Source organism: Scyliorhinus torazame, chromosome 13 (genome assembly GCF_047496885.1).
Source record: "Scyliorhinus torazame isolate Kashiwa2021f chromosome 13, sScyTor2.1, whole genome shotgun sequence".
NCBI lineage: Eukaryota > Metazoa > Chordata > Chondrichthyes > Carcharhiniformes > Scyliorhinidae > Scyliorhinus > Scyliorhinus torazame.
Genome location: NC_092719.1, coordinates 80,003,751 through 80,023,993, shown reverse-complemented (window position 1 = coordinate 80,023,993; position 20,243 = coordinate 80,003,751).

The following is a 20,243-nucleotide window of genomic DNA, read 5'->3' as shown; positions in this document are numbered from 1 at the left end:
CATGACTGGTGAGACCACATTTGGAATATTGTGTGCAGTTCTGGTCACCTTGCTATAGGAAGGAGTGGAAGCATTGGAAAGGGTGCAAAGGAGATTTACCAGGATGCTGCCTGGTTTGGAGGGTAGGTCTGATGAGGAAAGGTTGAGGGAGCTAGGGCTTTTCTCTTTGGAGCGGAGGAGGATGGGAGGCAACTTAATAGAGGTTTATAAGATGATGAGGGGGATAGAGTGGACGTTCAGAGACTATTTCCTCGGGTGGATGTAGCTGTTACAAGGGGGCATAACTATAAGGTTCAAAGTGGGAGATGTAGGAGGGATGTCCGAGGTAGGTTCTTTACTCAGGGAGTGGTTAGGGTGTGGAATGGACTGCCTGCTGTGATAGTGGAGTGGAACACTTTAGGAACTTCCAAGCGGTTATTGGATGGGAACATGGAGCATACCAGAATGACGGAGTGGGATAGCTTGATCTTGGTTTCGGACAAGCCTCGGCACAACATCGAGGGCCGAAGGGCCTGTTCTGTGCTCTACTGCTCTATGTTCATGAGGAGGCGGTTGATATTTTGGTAGCTCAGATTGCAAATTGAGTACCCTGAAGTGAGATGGTGCATTGTGTTGTATGTCACTAGGTATTAAATGCACCCGATGCAGTTGATGTTGTGGAGCTGGAGAAAGTTTTGCCCACAGTTGTGATGGCTGGGATACCTTAGGAATGATCACGGGTGGCTTTCTCAGTCTTAATGCATCCATCTCGAAGTGGTGTCTGTGCAATTGACCGGTTTTCTTGAAAGCACAGCTCCTCTGATGGAATTATCTTTTCTGAGCATCTATAGAAGCAATAGGTTGTAACTAATAGGGCTATCAGGAGAGTAAGAAGCAACACTAAGTATGATAAGCCAGATGGTTGTCAACAAATAAGAGCTGTGCCGTTGAGTAACCGTAGTATTGAGAGTTGCTGTGGGCAACATAGGCAGGCAGACTCCACCATAAGTGACATTCTCAACTGTTTGAATTCTGTACTCTGGTAACATTGTCTCAACAAAAGATGGATGTGCACGGCCATCTGACAAGCGGATTAATTTGAGCAATCTTTGAATGATATTTATTGAGCATACCTCTCTAATGCCTTTGCTAGCTGCACGCAAGGAATTGTACCACGATACTATTGTGGAGCCTGGCTTTACAGAGAAGAGGACAATGTCCTCACTGCTGGAATCGTTCAGGTACTTGGTAAGTTTTCCCAGGAAGTGCACCACTCTTCCTCTATCTTGAAGAAAAGAATTGTAACTTTCTTGTCCTGACTGTACACGTAGCAGGGTGTGTAATGTGGTAGCTTGAGTTCAATTGCAAAAACGTCTTGAACAGCAAGTCCACCTGAATCCGTAGCGGTTAGAACCAATCTCTTGTGGTGAAAACTAATAGTCGATTTCCAATGGATATCCAAACAGAGTATTCTGCAATTGATTAAATCCCACCCAAGACTCTCTTCGGGAAGGGTATCCATCGGCTGAAGCTACTGTCAGAGTCAGGTTTCTGGCATGTCCATCTTCTTGATCAAAAATTGTTTCTGCAGCTATTGAATAATGAAATCTTTGTCCAACTGTTGCCAAGATGAATTCAATTGGGTTGATGACAGTTGGAGATTTGTTGTGACCTAAACGGACATTGCAAAAAGAGATTACTATTGCGAATGCTGTTCTGTAATTTGCAATGTTCTCACAAGGAATAGGGAGAGGAGTTGAACACGTCGCTACAGGGATGGTGCAGGAGGGAGGGTTTCAGATTTCCGGATAATTGGGGCTCCTTGGGTCAGTGGGACCTCTACAAACGGAATGGTCTACACCTGGACCAGAGGGGTACCAATATCCTGGGGGGGAAATTTGCTGATGCTCTTCGGGAGGGTTTAAACTAGTTCAGCAGGGGCTTGGGAACCTGAATTGTAGCTCTAGTATACAGGAGGTTGAGAGTGAGGTCATTTATCATAGAATTTACAGTGCAGAAGGAGGCCATTCGGCCCATCGAGTCTGCACCGGCTCTTGGAAAGAGCACCCTACCCAAGGTCAACACCTCCACCCTATCCCCATAACCCAGTAACCCCACCCAACACTAAGGACAATTTGGACACTAAGGGCAATTTATCATGACCAATCCACCTAACCTGCAGATCTTTGGACTGTGGGAGGAAACCGGAGCACCCGGAGGAAACCCACGCACACACGGGGAGGATGTGCAGACTCCGCACAGACAGTGACCCAAGCCGGAATCGAACCTGGGACCCTGGAGCTGTGAAGCAATTGTGCTATCCACAATGCTACCGTGCTGCCCATGAGTAAGGTTTCAAAGTTGCAGGCGTGTACCGGCAGGCAGGAAGGTGGTTTAAAGTGTGTCTTCAATGCCAGGAGCATCCGGAATAAGGTGGGTGAACTTGCGGCATAGGTTGGTACCTGGGACTTCGATGTGGCCATTTCGGAGACATAGATAGAGCAGGGACAGGAATGGTTGTTGCAGGTGCCGGGGTTTAGTTATTTCAGTAAGCTCAGGGAAGGTGGTAAAAGAGGGTGAGCGGTGGCATTGTTAGTCAAGGACAGTATTACGGTGGCAGAAAGGACGTTTGATGAGGACTCACCTACTCGGGTGGTATGAGCTGAGGTTAGAAACAGGAAAGCAGAGGTCACCCTGTTTGGGGTTTTCTATAGGCCTCCGAAAAGTTCCAGAGATGTAGAGGAAAGGATTGCAAAGATGATTCTGGATAGGAGCGAAAGCAACAGGGTAGTTGTTATGGGGGACTTTACCTTTCCAAATATTGACTGGAGACGCTATAGTTTGAGTACTTTAGATGGGTCCGTTTTTGTCCAATGTGTGCAGGAGGGTTTCCTTACACAGTATGTAGATAGGCCAACGAGAGGCGAGGCCATATTGGATTTGGTACTGGGTAATGAACCAGGATAGGTGTTAGATTTGGAGGTAGGTGAGCACTTTGGTGATAGTGACCACCATTTGATTACGTTTACTTTAGTGATGGAAAGGGATAGGTATATACCGCAGGGCAAGATTTATATCTGGAGGAAAGGCAATTATGATGCGATGAGGCATGACTTAGGATGCATCGGATGGAGAGGAAAACTGCAGGGGGTGGGCACAATGGAAATGTGGAGCTTGTTCAAGGAACAGCTACTGCGTGTCCTTGATAAGTATGTACCTGTCAGGCAGGAAGGAAGTGGTCGAGCAAGGGAACCGCGGTTTACTAAAGCAGTCGGAACAACTTGTCAAGAGGAAGAAGGAGGCTTATGTAAAGATGAGACATGAAGGTTCAGTTATGGCGCTCGAGAGTTACAAGTTAGCTAGGAAGGACCTAAAGAGAGAGCTAAGAAGAGCCAGGAGGGGACATGAGAAGTCTTTGGCAGGTAGGATCAAGGATAACCCTAAAGCTTTCTATAGATATGTCAGGAATAAATGAATGACTAGGGTAAGAGTAGGGCCAGTCAAGGACAGTAGTGGGAAGTTGTGCTTGGAGTCCGAGGAGATAGGAGAGGTGCTAAATGAATATTTTTCATCAATATTCACACAGGAAAAAGATAATGTTGTCGAGGAGAATACTGAGATTCAGGCTACTAAACTAGAAGGGCTTGAGGTTCATAAGGAGGAGGTGTTAGCAATTCTGGAAAGTGTGAAAATAAATAAGTCCCCTGGGCCGGATGGGATTTATCCTAGGATTCTCTGGGAAGCTAGGGAGGAGATTGCTGAGCCTTTGGCTTTGATCTTTAAGTCACCTTTGTCTACAGGAATAGTGCCAGAAGACTGGAGGATAGCAAATGTATGTTGTCCCCTTGTTCAAGAAGGGGAGTAGAGACAACCCCGGTAACTAGAGACCAGTGAGCCTTACTTCTGTTGTGGGCAAAATATTGGAAAGGTTTATAAGAGATAGGATGTATAATCATCTGGAAAGGAATAATTTGATTAGAGATAGTCAACAGGGTTTTGTGAAAGGTAGGTCGTGCCTCACAAACCTTATTGAGTTCTTTCAGAAGGTGACCAAACAGGTGGATGAGGGTAAAGCAGTTGATGTGGTGTATATGGATTTCAGTAAAGCGTTTGATAAGGTTCCCCACGGTAGGCTACTGCAGAAAATACGGAGGCATGGGGTTCAGGGTGATTTAGCAGTTTGGATCAGAAATTGGCTAACTGGAAGACGACGAAGGGTGGTGATTGATGGGAAATGTTTAGACTGGAGTCCAGTTACTAGTGGTGTACCACAAGGATCTGTTTTGTGGACACTTCTGTTTGTCATTTTTATAAATGACCTGGAGGAGGACGTAGATGGATGGGTGAGTAAATTTGCAGATGACACTAAAGTCGGTGGAGTTGTGGACAGTGCGGAAGGATGTTACAAGTTACAGAGGAACATAGATAAGCTGCAGCGCTGGGCTGAGAGGTGGCAAATGGAGTTTAATGCAGAAAAGTGTGAGGTGATTCATTTTGGAAGGAATAACAGGAAGACAGAGTACTGGGCTAATGGTAAGATTCTTGGCAGTGTGGATGAGGAGAGAGACCTCGGTGTCCATGTACATAGATCCCTGAAAGTTGCCACCCAGGTTGAGAGGGTTTTAAGAAGGCGTACGGTGTGTTAGTTTTTATTGGTAGAGGGATTGAGTTTCGGAGCCATGAGGTCATGTTGCAGCTGTAGAAAATTCTGGTGCGGCTGCATTTGGAGTATTGCGTGCAATCTGGTCGCCGCATTATAGGAAGGGTGTGGAAGCATTGGAAAGGGTGCAGAGGAGATTTACCAAAATGTTGCCTGGTATGGAGGGAAGATCTTATGGGGAAAGGCTGAGGGACTTGAGGCTGTTTTCGTTAGAGAGAAGAAGGTTAAGAGGTGACTTAATTGAGGAATACAAGATGATCAGAGGATTGGATAGGGTGGACAGTGAGAGCCTTTTTCCTCGGATGGTGATGTCTAACACGAGGGGACATAGCTTTAAATTGAGGGGAGATAGATATAGGACAGATGTCAGAGGTAGGTTCTTTACTCAGAGAGTAGTAAGGGCGTGGAATGCCCTGCCTGCAACAGTAGTGGACTCGCCAACACTAAGGGCATTCAAATGGTCATTGGATAGACATATGGACGATAAGGGAATAGTGTAGATGGGTTTTAGAGTGGTTTCACAGGTCGGCGCAACGTCGAGGGCCGAAGGGCCTGTACTGCGCTGTAATGTTCTATGCTCTATGTTTACACACATTGTGCTATCAAGTATTATGTCATGAGCAAACGCCTAAATGTTTGGGAGAGATTAAGGGAAGGTCTTATGTTTTTCACATGGGCTTCCTCCGGGTGCTCCAGTTTCCTCCCACAGTCTATAGATGTGCAGGTTAGCCTAGGTAAGTGTGCACTTTCAGAGGGTCGGTGTAGACTCAATGGGCTGAAGGGTCTCCTTCACTGTAGGAACTCTATAAGATCACACATTTGGAAGTCCCATTATACACTGATTTGGTATCAATGCCAGTGTCTGATTTATGTTGACTGAAACATGGAAGCGTAACTGGGATAGCAATCTGATTCTGTGTATTCAAGCCCAAAGATGCTTGGCCATAGTTAGCAGATACTGGGCTTTACACCAGGTTTGGTATCGCTCCAGCTGCTTGTGAATTACTTCGAAGTGCTGCTGCTCTCATTAGCTTTTGCATAACCTTTAAAATTAGTGAATGAGAAGCGCATTGACATTACACCGTAAATGTCAATGGACGGATGGTGATAATAGTTTTGTCACTTCAGCTTAGAATCTTCTTATTAACTGGGTGAGCTGGGGAAAGGACAAGTCAATTAGTGAAAAGGGAACGGAAAGCAGCAGAACAAAATATGGTTTAGTTCTAGACAGCAATTGCATGTTCTGGCACCATTATGTAAACTTTCACTTGGTACTGATTTCTATCTATCTTCAAATGGCAGAAGGTTCCCTGGAGATAGCTACTTACATCAGGAAAGCAACCAATGCAACTGTAAAGTGTATTCGTTTTGAGTTTTAGTCGATCTCTAGCAATGATCATGCTGAATTGGGGGGGGGGGGGGGGCAGAGGGGGAATACTCTGCTTTTAGTGAGTGTAAAACGTATGGGTATCTAGAGGAAAGGGGGAAATGTGATGCCAACAACTCTACTGGTGTGTGGTGGCCAGCATGACACGATTGACAAAGACTTGCATTCCAATAGTTCCTTTAATATAGCAAAACATCCCAAGGGGCTGGCCAGGAGTCAAAGTTTGACACAGAGCCACATGAGATATTGGGACAGACAACACAAGCTGGTCAAAGAGGAGAGGTCTGAAGGTTTAGAGTGGGAATTTCAGAGCTTGATGCCTCGGCAGCTGGAAGCTGAAGGCTCAGTGAATGAATGGAGGAGTGTAATGGTGTCTGGTTCTGCACACTGGTTAAAGACACTAAAACAGGATTGTCCCAACACACAACCCAAGGGCCATAAACTGGCCCACCATCCCCCTCTATCCAGCCCACGGATTCTGTTCCAAATGCAGGTAAGTGATAGATCTGCAAGGATCCGCTCCTCCAATCACAGGCCAGTTCTCTCCTGCCTTTGTTGCTGATAGGGTCACCAGTCAGCCTTTCAGCAGCAAATTCTGTCTGATTAGAGGACCGATGTGAATGGCCATGGTGTATTCTTTGTCTCGCCCTTCCATGAAGGAGCCAGCACCCTAAAGGAGCACAAGGATCAAGATGGCGGAGCTGGCCAGTGTGACCATGAGAAACAGCAGTCACAGCAATAGCATCCTCCTGGGACAGCTGGACAGGGCAGTGTGAGGAAGCACGTCCTGCTACCTTCACAGTCATCCCAATGTCCTCCTTGGTGGTAAAATGTTCACAACTTGTGGGTCAGATGGAGAGTATATGGGAGTTGTCTGTCTACATGTGGGAATGGAGCCTGAGAGCGAGAACCCAGAGACTGGGTGTGAGCCAGATCCACATCCTTCCCTCCCTCAAAAGCCTATCCACAGAGCGAGCCAAGCGGGGAGGAACCCCAGGCTGAAAGGCAACCTGCTTCTATCCCCAACCCCCACTTTTCCATGAATTCTGCTGTGGCCAATTCAAGAGTGTGCACCCCCAGAGGCAAAATGCAAGGTTAGTGTTAGTTAAACCCAACTCCGGGACTTTCACTGGTGACCAGGACATTGACTGGAGTCTATCGCTCTAGCTCTGCTTCTTAAATAAAAAGGCAAAGAAAATGCTTTATTGGTTAGCTCTGGCTGCTTAGCATTTTATAATGGTCAATTTTATTCATTACTGTTTTTTTAAATGATCAATTTATTGCTTCGCCATTGATTTTTATGTTTGGATACCAACTCAGTGACCTTGCCACCAGGCCACCATCTCACCATAGCTTTGTCCTATTCGCACTACTCTTGCTCGTTACTTTGTCCTGTTTGAATTTTTTGTGTTCTTGGCGTTTTGGAAAATATTGTTCTTATGGTGTTTGCCTCATCAGATTAATCCTAAATTACAAGACAGATCCAATCTAAATAAATCATGAGAACATTGCTTTAAATTCTTATGTGGCCCATGAGTTTGGACATCCTTGCATTAGACCAGAATGGATTGACTTTCACATTCTCACCCCTCATACTAACATTCATTCCATGCATTTATTTAGGGCAGCACGGTAGCACAAGTGGTTAGCACTGTGGCTCCACAGCGCCAGGGTCCCAGGTTCGATTCCCCACTGGGTCACTGTCTGTGACGAGTCTGCACGTTCTCCCCGTGTGTGCGTGGGTTTCCTCCGGGTGCTGCAGTTTCCTCCTACAGTCCAAAGACGTGCAGGTTAGGTGGATTGGCCATGATAAATTTCCCTTCGTGACCAAAAAGGTTGGGAGGGCTTATTGGGTTACCGGGATAGGGTGGAAGTGAGGGCTTAAGTGGGCCGGTGCACACTCGATGGGCCGAATGGCCGCCTTCTGCACTGTATGTTCTATATTGTGCCAAACCTTATCTTTCTGAAAATTGCTCAGTAGCCCCTTGAAGGAGAAAAAATTTAAATTTGAACCCTTGTGCGACAATGTTGAACAACCCTGCTTTGCAACAAATATAGCACCAAATCACAACAGAGATTCTCAAGACTTTTAATGATGGCGATAGCATTCACCATTTGATACCTGAGACAGCCAGTTCAATTTAGGTGTATGATAAGACTTCCAAAATGCAAAAGGGCTTAGAATTCAAGTCTTGTTGTCCCAAGATTAATTACTTGATGCAGAGTTATTACAAAACAGAATAAGGGTGAGAAAACGATTGTGAGGTAACAGCCAGCTGTAAAAGATAAGATGAAGTATAATGAATTACTCGTCGTGATGTTATGAATTGTATCAAAATAAAATGGATGCATGAAAAGACAATTACATTGTACCTTACCATTGTACTCTGAGGCAGGTATTTTGGGAGTGGTCAAAATCTTCTTGGATGGGTCTTTGGGGTTCAAACTTTCAATGAGAGTTGTCTGAGAAGAAATTGCAATCTCTGTAAACCTATCCCAAGGAGTCCACCTTTTGGTACTATGTGATTCATATATTAACACTGAGTCGACAGACTCTACAGACTTGGCCAGCACATTAATACTGGACTCTTGTCAAAGCTAAACGTAGGGTTGCTGAGGCTTGAGTGGCTGGACATACTAGAAATTTGAAGCTGTTCTGTGTTGTAAATGTCTTGCCAAATGTGCTTGATGTTGACTGACAATACATTAATTGAATGCTGACTGATTTGATATGCTTCAGAGGATGTGGTGGAATAGGATAAATCTGAGGTAAAGGAATGAAATAAAGTCTTGGGTAATGGTTTTGGCTGTAGTGGAGATGCGCTGAAGTACAGGAACTCTGGGGAAGCAATATAATGGCTCAAAAATAACTGTGAAGTGGGGTATCTTAAGTCCACCTCCAATGAGAATGATGGCATGAGAGATGACAGACTATTATCTGTCACTGAGGTAGCAATGAGCAATATTAGATTGTCACTACATGCCTTAAATGCACTGAATGACGATGATAGCTTATTAGATAGAACTGAAAGGCCGAGAGTTTCTGTTAAATGAATTGATGGCAAACGATCTGTAAATGAAGGGGGAAAACTGATTAAATCATCCTTACTGAACTGTTCCATAATTTGTCCGAATGTCGCTAAACTCGGAAGAGAATCTTGAACTGTGGACCAGGGAAAAAATTCAGGTGATGGTGAAGTAGGAGACAAGGTGAAGTTGGACAGCACAAGGTCCTTTCCGACTGATATAACAGGCACCAGCCAAGAGAGGATGAGGTTGGTGACCGAGTAAGAATATGGTTTACTATCTACTAACGAGAGAGAAGAGTGCTGTAATAGTATAAGGCCATCGCTGGATGAGTTTAAAGGAGAAATAGGGTCCCAGCTTTGACTTCCTTGGGGTGAGAGTGAATATGTGGGAATAATTGTATCACTGGACACCATTGGAATTTCATGAAAAGAAGCTGAAGCAATGTTGTTCATCGATTGCTTTGCAACTTCTCCAATTGACAGAGAAGATAATGTTTCAAAAGGGTAGAAAAACATGGAGGGGAGGATCGACTGATCAGTATTTGTGGTTGTGAGAAAGTTAGCTTTTTGTATGCCGAGGGAGGACAGAAAAACTTCATTATGATAAGAAAAGGATGGTGAAATCATAGCGTCTGATTTGACAAAGGGCAAGGTGGACGCTGAAAGCTTTGCGTCTGAACTAAGTAGTGAAATATTTGTAGCCATGAATTTGGGTGTATGTATATGTTCTGGAGTAGATTCTGATACCAGTAAGTGTGCTGGTGTACTTAGAGTGCAGGTGAGATGGTAAAAATGTTGGATGCCAACAGGTAGCTTGTAATTTCTTCACTACTACCATTAGATAACAAAGTTGTTTGAATATCAGCTGTGTTGGTAAATGTAACAGGGAGGCTTGGTGACACATCAACTTTCTGCATGGCATAAAGTAAGCTTTCCATATCTGTTGAAACTAGCTCTGCTGACCAAGACGCAATGTTGATTGAGTGGAAAGACGGGTCTCCATTGATCACCTTCATGCTTGATGAGGCATCAGTGAAGCGTATTTTTGCAGCCAGTGATTCCTCCATGTTGGCATATGTTGTCAGCTGGGAAATGAACATGAGGCTACTTGATAAAAGAGAAATATTGGAAAGTGGCTGGACATGTTCTGGAAAAAGATGTAAAGGACTGGCCAGATTGCGACTTGTTTCAACTTTGGCAGTTGATTCTGAACTGTATCTTTTGTCATCCATAGTGGAATTGATGAAACCCAAGCTGTCTTCAGTTGCTGTACACATCTCTGTTTTAAGGTGAAAAAGAAAAAAAAAGAAAATCTTTTAAGATGGAACACAGTAAGTAATGTTAATCGTTTGAATGTAAATTACAAATTCTTTTCAATATTGAAAAACATGTAGTGGTGCATTTTGGTAGGAGGATTAAGGAGGACATCTATTCCTTGGAAAAGACTCTTAAATAGGGAGCACTCACATTCACAACTTATCAGCATCACCTTTCCTCTCGAGAAGGGAAGAGGCAGGTGAAACCAAAGCACAAATGCTGCAGTTGCTAAAAATCTAATCACAAATGTGCAGGTTAGGATCCGGGGGGGGGTGGGGGGTGGGGGGGTGGGGGGGGGGGGGGGGGGGGGGGAGGGGGGGGGGGGAGTGGACCTGGGTGGGGTGTTCTTTTGGAGGGTCAGTCCAGACTCATTGCGCCGAATGGCTGCCTCCTGCACTGTAAGGATTCTATGATACTTAGCAGGTCAAACAGCACCTGCAGAGAGAGAAACAAGTTAATGTTTCAGGTTGGCGACCTTTCATCAGACTCCTGAGAAGCGATAAAGATATCATTAAGGGGTTTGATGGATAGTGCGAGATGAGATATTTACACATTGCACAGTCCAAACCTGGATGTTATAAATATAAAACAGTAACGAACAAAGTCAAGAGAAATTTGGGAGGAACTTCTTGGCTCAGGGAAGTGGTTGAGGTGAATGACGCAGATGTAATAATCAAGCTTTCCCTTAAATGCATGAGCAGAAAGAATTGGAAGGATATGATGGTACAATGGGAAGATGCTCATGTGGGGTATAAACACTACAATAGGCCTGTTGGCTGTCTGCTCTGATCCTGTGCTGTTAAATTCTGTGTGACTTGTATAGATAGCTTCAGTGATCGGTCTTGAACTTTTACAACACGAACAGGGACGCAGTCCAGACCAGATAGTATATTAATCTGAATTTTGCATCATAGAATATACAGTGCAGAAGGAGGCCATTCGGCCCATCGAGTCTGCACCGACCCACTTAAGCCCTCACTTCCACCCTATCCCCGTAACCCAACAACCCCTCCCAACCTTTTGGGCACTAAGGGCAATTTAGCATGGCCAATCGACCTAACCTGCACATCTTTGGACTTTGGGAGTAAACCGGAGCACCCGGAGGAAACCCACGCAGACACGGGGAGAACGTGCAGACTCCGCACAGACAGTGACCCAGCAGGGAATCGAACCTGGGACCCTGGTGCTGTGGAGCCACAGTGCTATCCAATTGTGCTACTGTGCTGCTCCATCATGCCACGTGTCACTATGTTGTATGAGTCTCGAGCTGATGATTATAATTAATGCAAAGATTATAAAGGAGGCCATTTGTACTTAAAGTCTCCTGCACAAATTTCATGAATCAAATGGTGTTTCAGGTGCAGTAGTCTGTGACCATTGGCAGCAGCTGGTGAATTTGATGCATGTTGGAGTTTCTTACACGGTGTTTTGCTTTAACAGACTGGGAAAGGCTTGTGGATGGATTCGACTAAATACCATCATAGTACTGCAGAAATGTGGAGCACCATCTAACGGAAAGGTTTCTAAGCCTTATTTGTGGCGGGATTTGCTGGGAGTTTCCCGCTGGCTCTGTCAGCGAGTTCCCCACCGCTATCTAGCCACACTTAGTCACTTTTTGGGGCCCTGGGGTGTTTCACCCCGGGCTAGCCCACATGTAAAATAATTTTCATCACTGGGGAGCTAAACTCACTGGCCAGACTGGCTCCTCATTTTGAAAGGGTGTCCCGATCTCGGAGTGGGCTTGTGGGTCCCCCACACCACCCACACACATGGGCATTGTCCCACAGCCCCCCAAATGATGGCACCCTGCTATGGGATCGCTGAGGGCTCCCCCTCTTCAGGTCCTCCCATGCCACCTTTCAGGGCCCCCCCTTCCAGGACCCACAGCCTTCACACACGTCAATCTTTCAGAGACCCTTCGGACAAATCCTACAGCACCCACCCTTCCTACCCCCCACCCTCTTTTCATGGGCACAGCCTCCTCAGACCTTGACCCTTGGCAGTGCCACCCTGGCTCTCACCCTGAGAATGCTCCTACTGGCTTTATGGTGCCATCTGGGCACCTTGCCAGTGCCTTGGTAGCAGTGCCAAGGTGCCAGCCTGGCAGTTCCAATGGTGCTCACTTCCAGGGAGCCACCCTGCCCTATCCCTGACCACCCACGTGCTTCCGATGGCCTGGGAGACCCCCCCAGGTGCTGCAACGCCTGGTAATCGTTTTGTGTGGACCAGTATTAATCGGTGCCCACATAATCGCTCCCTGGGGAGCTGGTTAGATGATGGGAGGCCGTTAGAAAGGGGATCCTTCCCATTGATGAGATGAGATTTGCCTTAATTGGTGATTATTGGTTACTCACCATGCTGCGACAGGATCCAGATCTCACCAATGGGAACGGGAACGGGCTGGTTAGAACGCAATCCGATCAGCGCCTGCCGCAGTTCCCGATTTCGGACCCTCCCACAATCTAACCGGTTCACTTGGATTTGCGCCCAGTGCAATGCAGCCATTAGATCGTGCCTGTGTTCTCTTCATCAGCAAACTGCCACATTCTTCACTTTTGAGGTCTTTTCTCCCTCAAAAGAAAATGATTCAAGGACAAAACTGTGCCAGTAGCGCAGATGGAAAATCAGATGACTTGCACATAAAATGGTAACATGACAGGAATTGCCACCCGAGTTCCCGTTCCAGCCTATTATTGACCTTCCCTTAGAGGAAAGTTCTCCGCCACATGGAGATGGGCAAACCATCCATCTCTGTCGACAAGGAATGTTAAAAGGGAATGAGCGGAAGAACCTCTCCAAATGGGGACTGTGCTAACTAGTGGCTGAACAAGGAACAGCATCTCTTGTGCATGTGGACATAAGTGGCTGAATTATCAGATGTGGCAGTCACTAGTGAGGCAACTAAGTGACCATTTGAAATGAAAATGAAAATTGCTTATTGTCACAAGTAGGCTTCAAATGAAGTTACTGTGAAAAGCCCCTAGTCGCCACATTCCGGCGCCTGTTTGGGGAGGCTGGTACGGGAATTGAACCGTGCTGCTGGCCTGCCTTGGTCTGCTTGCAAAGCCAGCGATTTAGCCCTGTTCTAAACCAGCCCCATTTGTAAGCAACAAGGAATAGTCTATTAAAAGGAGAATCCAGTACTAGGAAAGTGATTTTATTTTGATCCGTGGCTAAGAAATTAAATCAAATTACGTACCTGATGTGCTCAGATGAATTGTTGAAAGAGAGCTAAAGGCATCAGTAATATCATCCTGGAATTTGGTCATTTTTAGAATAGATCTGTAGGAACTTGCCAGAGGCAGGGATCGGAGTACATGATCATCAGACACCATTGGATTTACCAGAAGTGCTGTTGCGATTCCTGTAGATGTTGAGGAAGGAGGAGTATTTAACAGAGAAGTTAGTTTGCGACTGACGACTGATGACTGACTGTAGAGAACTAGGAATGGAAGTAAGTGCTTAGTCCGGCCCATCTTATCAGCATGAAGAGTTTTAACCGATGCAGCCTCTGCCTTGTGACCTTGGCGAGTGGCAAAGAATGTTGGTGCTGTTTTATCCAGAGTGGGTGTTCTAAACCTGTTCAGTGCACTCAGTAAGGTGGCTTCATCAACTAGTGGTGACATTGATGAAGATAGTGTGCTGGGGCTGGAAGTAAGTGTAAATTGTCAGGTAGGATGACTGTAGAGGAGGTCGGGGCAGTGGGAATGAGAGCAAATGGAATAATATGTGGAATCCCCTTCGGACGGACTGTTGGCGTGGCTGAAAGTTGCGCAATTCTGAGAGATGAAGCTTGAAGCAGAAAATAACTTGAAGGCTCAAGCACCGAAATGCTTGGGGACATTGATTCCATCTTTAATTTAGCTAAGAGGGCCTGTGGAGTTTGTGTGTCTAATGATCTTACAGGTTTTAATTGTAGCGTGGGTACATGCAAATGTTTGGTCGTCGCTAAAACAAACTTCACAGCAAGTGACGTTGGCGGTGACGATGAGGATGCAAAACCAGAAATGCTGCTCCAGTAAATCTCTGTGAAATGAGTGGATGCTTGGAGTTGGATAGAAGTGAAGGAGCTGCTTTGTTGCCTTTCTGGTGTCCTGATGCTGTTGCTTGTTGAGCTGCCTGGCACTCTAATTTGTCCATCCCATCTGTCCCCTTCAGTGTCAGAACCAAGATTTGTACAGTCCATGTTCGATACAAAGTCTTGGTAACAATCTGGGTAAGGAGAGAAGATTCGGGCCTTGTTAAGTGCGTTGGTTTAGGCGGTGTCATTGTGGGGGTGAGTGAGAACATTACAACTTGACGATGTTTCATCCGAAGAGGCCTAGCTGTCTCTTTTCTAAATATCCTCCAGCCAGATACCTTCCACCCTAAATATTGTGAAATGTGACCCGAGAAAACATTATGATTCAAAACCTGAACGAGTTCCCGCAACATGTAAAAGTTCCCACAGCTGATAGGCCAATAGATTTCTGCAGCTTCCCTGCCCGTCAAGCTGCTGTTGTCGGTTTCAAAGGCCAAAATGTAGATCCCCTTCGGTTTAAGATTGGCTGTGTCCCTGAGTGGGCACAATGTTAACAAAAAGGGCTCTGTGCGCAGGTACCTTGCCATGGACGTGATCAGAGACATGCGACTGCTCGCTCCCAAGGAGTGAACCTCAGCTTGAAGGATAAGACTGGTGTAAAGGATGGAACCATCTTCTGTACATCCTTGTAAGTGAAAGCTAAAGACAGGGAAAAAATAGTTTCAGCAACCTCAGTCGTCCATAGAATCCCTAAAGTGGAGAAGGAGGCCATTCAGTCCATCGAGTCAGCACAGACCCTCTGAAAGAGTACCGTACCTAACCTGCACATCTTTGGACACGAAGGGGCAATTTAGCATGGCCAATCCACCTAATCTGCACATCTTTAGACTGTGGGAGGAAACCAGAGCACACTGAGGAAACCCACGCAGACACGGAGAGAGGGTGCAAACTCCACAGATCAGCATAAAGAAATTGTTCATTAACTGTGTAGTGAATTTCACTAAAGATCGACACTGATTCTTTAAGATCAATGCCAGATCTCAATCAGAAATTATAAACACAGTTAGATCACAAGGAAATTGGCAAGAAACAAAATCAGACTGGTGTTAAAGATCAGTTATTTATATGCGTTTAGCTTGATTGTATCAAGAACCGTTTGTGCATTATGATTTATTATATTTTCTCACTGAAGTAAAAGATAATTATCCAAATCATACTTGTCTGGTGTTGGAAAGAGTTGATCTTTTGTGCTGATCCATTCGTTGAGTTTCTGATCTTCGTTTAAAACCAGCAGTTCAAAGGTTACAGAGATTTGGCTTGACTCATGCTGAATATTCCTCAGCGCCGTCACTTTTATCTCATATCCTCCGGCATCAGTGCTTATTGGAAGGCCTTGAATAGTCCTCGTTTTTGTGTCGTATTCCAGCCATTTGGGCAGAATGGCCGCATCAACTAATGACACCTAGTTCAAAGTAAAGTCAATATAAATGATCTACCTCTCCAAGAACAACTTGCATTCATAGAGTGCCTTTACTGTTGTGAAATGCCCCAAAGTGCATTGAAAGAGTAGAATCCCTACAGTGCAGATTCGGCCCTTAAAAAGCCCACCCTACCTTTGGACACAAAAGTGTTATTTAGCATGGCCAATCCACCTAACCTGCACATCTTTGGATTGTGGGAGGAAACCGGAGCACCCGGAGGAAACCCATATAGACATGGGGAGACAATCAACCGAGATCGGAATCGAACCCAGGTCCCTGGCGCTGTGAGGCAACAGTGCTAACCACTGTGTCACCGTGCCAACCTCATTGCAATATTTATAACCTCCTGGTTCAGAGGTCATAACATTCCCAGAACTACGGCTGACAACTAATATGCGATGCTATGATGTGTCGTAACAAATATGCAATATATTATCAGAGCTGCTAGTTTATGATGACTGAATAAGTGGGAAGGTATTTTTGTTTCAGCATCTTGTAGCAATTTTAGTGATACTTGGCTTAAATTTCGTGGTTCGATGCACATTTGTGTGGAAGGTTTATCAGTGGCCTTGATTACTGTTAAATGATATCTTAACTGTGCAGTTACTTTTATCTTGTTTTTAAAACCCCAGCAGAATGTTGCAAAGAGGCAACTTTAGGAGCTGCAAGTTGCAGTGGTGAATTGGGGAGGGCATGTGAATGGGTAGCTGTTATAACCTGCCTACTGACGATTGGCTGGGGACTAATGATTATCCCACAATCCTATGGGAGTATGAACTTCCCCAATGAGGGGGGCGGAGAAACTCCTACTATAAATAAGCTGGCCAGTCCAGGAACCAGGAGGAAGGAGAAGGTAGCAAGGGAAGTTACTGCTATGTATATATTGTTATAGTAAATAAACTTTATTATTTTGTATCCTTAAAACTCGTGCTGGATTCTTCGGGGCCCTTACAAAAGTAGCGTTGGACCGAGGGCCCATTTGGGAGGAGGCATCATTATGCATCGCATCAAATTTCCCAATCCCAACTCCCCAGCACAATAAAGGATTTTTTTCCCCCACTTAAAAAAATTGTAATCTGAAAAAGATACTTTCATATGGAATAATTTAGCTCTCTCTATTACAAAAAGGATATGGTGGCACTCCATGCAATGTAATTCTGCACACATTACATTCCTTTTATGAAGCCATTCTATATGTGGAGTACATGAGTTCACTGATTTATCGCAATACCCACAGTAGGAGCAGTTTAGTCAGGAAAATGAGGCAACCTGCAGCTAGGGAATTCCTAACGATATTTCGATTTGCCTCTTGCCACCTCGATTAAAGCAAATATTTGAACCCTTAAAATAAAACACCTGATGAGACATCTTGGTACTATTTCTGCTTCTGTCATTGATTGTTTACTTCATCTCCCAGTCCCACTCTTTGTCACATATCCTCAGCTGTTGAAGAGTTGCTAATGATATCATAATACGGCAAGTCGAAGAGGAGGCCCAAGTAACTCACCTCCTGACTCCCCCCAAAGTCTGTCCACCAACTAGCACGGTAGCATAGTGGTTAGCACAATTGCTTCACAGCTCCAGGGTCCCAGGTTCGATTCCCGGCTTGGGTCACTGTCTGTGCGGAGTCTGCACGTTCTCCCCGTGTGTGCGTGGGTTTCCTCCGGGTGCTCCGGTTTCTTCCCACATTCCAAAGATGTGCAGGATAGGTGGATTGGCCATGCTAAATTGCCCTTAGTGTCCAAAATTGCCCTTAGTGTTGGGTGGGGTTACTGTGTTATGGGGATAGGGTGGTGGTGTGGGCTTTGGTAGGGTGCTCTTTCCAAGAGCCGGTGCAGACTCGATGGGCCAAATGGCCTCCTTCTGCACTGTAAATTCTATGAACTACAAGGCACAAGTCAGGAATGTGATGGAATGCCCGTCACTTGCCTGGATGAGTGCATCCGCCAACACCACTCAAGATGCTCAACTTCATCCAGGACAAAGCAGCCTGCTTGATTGGCATCGCAACTACCACCTAGACCATTCGCTCCCACGACCGATATACAGTGGCAGCAATGTGTACCAGACAAGATGCACTGCAGCAACTCACCAAGGCTCAGCAGATACAGTGAACACCACCACCTGCACATTCCCCTCCAAACCACACGCTATCCTGGCTTGGAAATATATCGCCGTTCCTTCACCGTCGCTAGGTCAAAATCCTGGTACTCCCTCCCTAACTGCACTTTGGGTGTACCAACACCACATGGACAGCAGAAGTTCAAGAAGGAAGCTCACCACCACTTACACAAGGGGCAATTAGGGGTGGGCAATAAATGCTGGCCCAGCCAGCTGTAGTTCTACATCATCCATTAAATCAACGACTGCCAGGGGACTTTCAACAAACTGGAAATTTATTAACTAAACATACAAACTTTGATTAATACACTCACTCCATGGGCAGCAAGGTAGCAAAGTGGTTAGCACTGTTGCTTCACAGGGCCGGGGACCTGGGTTAGTTTCCCAGCATAGGTCACTGTCTGTGCGGAGTTTGCATGTTCTCTCTGTGTCTGTGTGAGTTCCCTCCGGGTGCTCTGGTTTCCTCCCATAAGTCCCGAAAGACGTGCTTGTGAGGTAAATTGGACATTCTGAATTCTCCCTCAGTGTAACTGAACAGATGCCGGAGTGTGGTGACTAGGGGATTTTCACAGTGTGGTAGTCACCACTGTTTGTATATAGTACACATATGAGATGTAATACGGTAAGGCTCCTGTACTACAGGTAGGGGGTAGATCCCTGCCTGCTGGCTCCACCCAGTAGGTGGAGTATAAATGTGTGTGCTCACCGAGCACAGCCATTTCAGCAGCAGCTGTAGGAGGCAACACATCTCTGCATAATGAAGCCTCGATTTATAATAAAGTCTCTACTCTCGTCTCGTCGTAATTGATAGGGCATCACACAGTAACCTCATTGCAGTGTTAATGTAAGCCTACTGTCATAATATACACCAGTATATCATGGTGCAGACACACACTGATGGACACACAGTGGGACCAATCAGCACACACAACACCGCGGCCAATCACCAGTGAGAGCACACGCACTATAAAGACAGGGGGCATCAGAGTTCCAGCTCATTCGAGTAGCAGCTAGCTAGGAGCACAGAGCTCACAGCCTGCAACACAGACATTCACCATGTGCTGAGTGCATCGACTGGTTAGGACAAGGCAAAGGTCTTTAGTTAAAGCTAGTATCGTATTTACCCACAGTTCAAGTATGTTTAAATAGTTAACCTTTGAATAAAATAGTGTTGCACTACTTCAAGTGTTGGTGACCTGTGTGTGATCCAGAACACCCAACACATCATGATACCAGGAGTGATTGCATACTAGCACTTCTTAGACCTACCTGCAAGTGATCTGCCTCCCGCCAGCATTCCGTCATCCTGCAACATGGACAACATCAGCCCTCCGCCGCCGCTCCGCATCACTGGCAACCTCGGGGCCAACTGGAAGATTTTCAAACAGCGCTGCCAGCTCTTCCTCAAAGCCACGGACACCAGAAAGATTGCTCTTCACCTCTCCACGGCCTGGGACCATGCAATCCACATTTTCAACTCTCTCCCCTTAGCAGATGACGAAGACAAGACGAAGTTCGAGACGGTTCTCTTCAAATTTGACACTCATGCAGCGTAGAGGTGAATGAAAGTTTCGAACGCTACGTGTTCCAGCAGCGTTTGCAGGGTAAGGACGAACCTTTCCAATCCTTTCTAACGCACCTCCGCATCCTTGCAGCTACGGGCCCACCTCCGACTCCATGATACGTGACCAGATAGTTTTCGGACCCCCTACGTCAGCAACTCCTCAAAGTAAAGCAACTCACCCTAGTGACCGCCATCGAGACCTGTGTTCTACATGAAAATGCCACCAGTCGGTACTCCCATATACAAGCGGCTGAAACGGCGCGGCAAGGTCCCCACGAGACGGAACGGTCCAAGTGATTGAGCACCTCCAGGGCCTCAGCCTGGATAAGGGTGGCCATTTTGCGCGCTTTTCGCGGACTCCCGCGCTTGTACGCATCAAACGAGGGAACGGCGACGTGGAGGAACGTAATGCGCAGGCGCGCACCACGCATGACCGCACCGCGCATGCGCGGTGGCGCAGCGAACGTGCTGACGCACGACGTGCGGCAACTGTGGCTCCGCCCATTTAAAGCAGCAATGCCCCGCAAAATCTCGACAATGCCTACGATGTGGCAGACTTGGCCACTATGCTGCCTGCTGTCGAGCAGCTCAGCCTTCCAATTCATATCGCTTCAGCCAGCCTCGCAGGAATGTTCGGGCAATTCAACCCACGGTCACCGAGTCCGATGCGGACCTCCCACACAG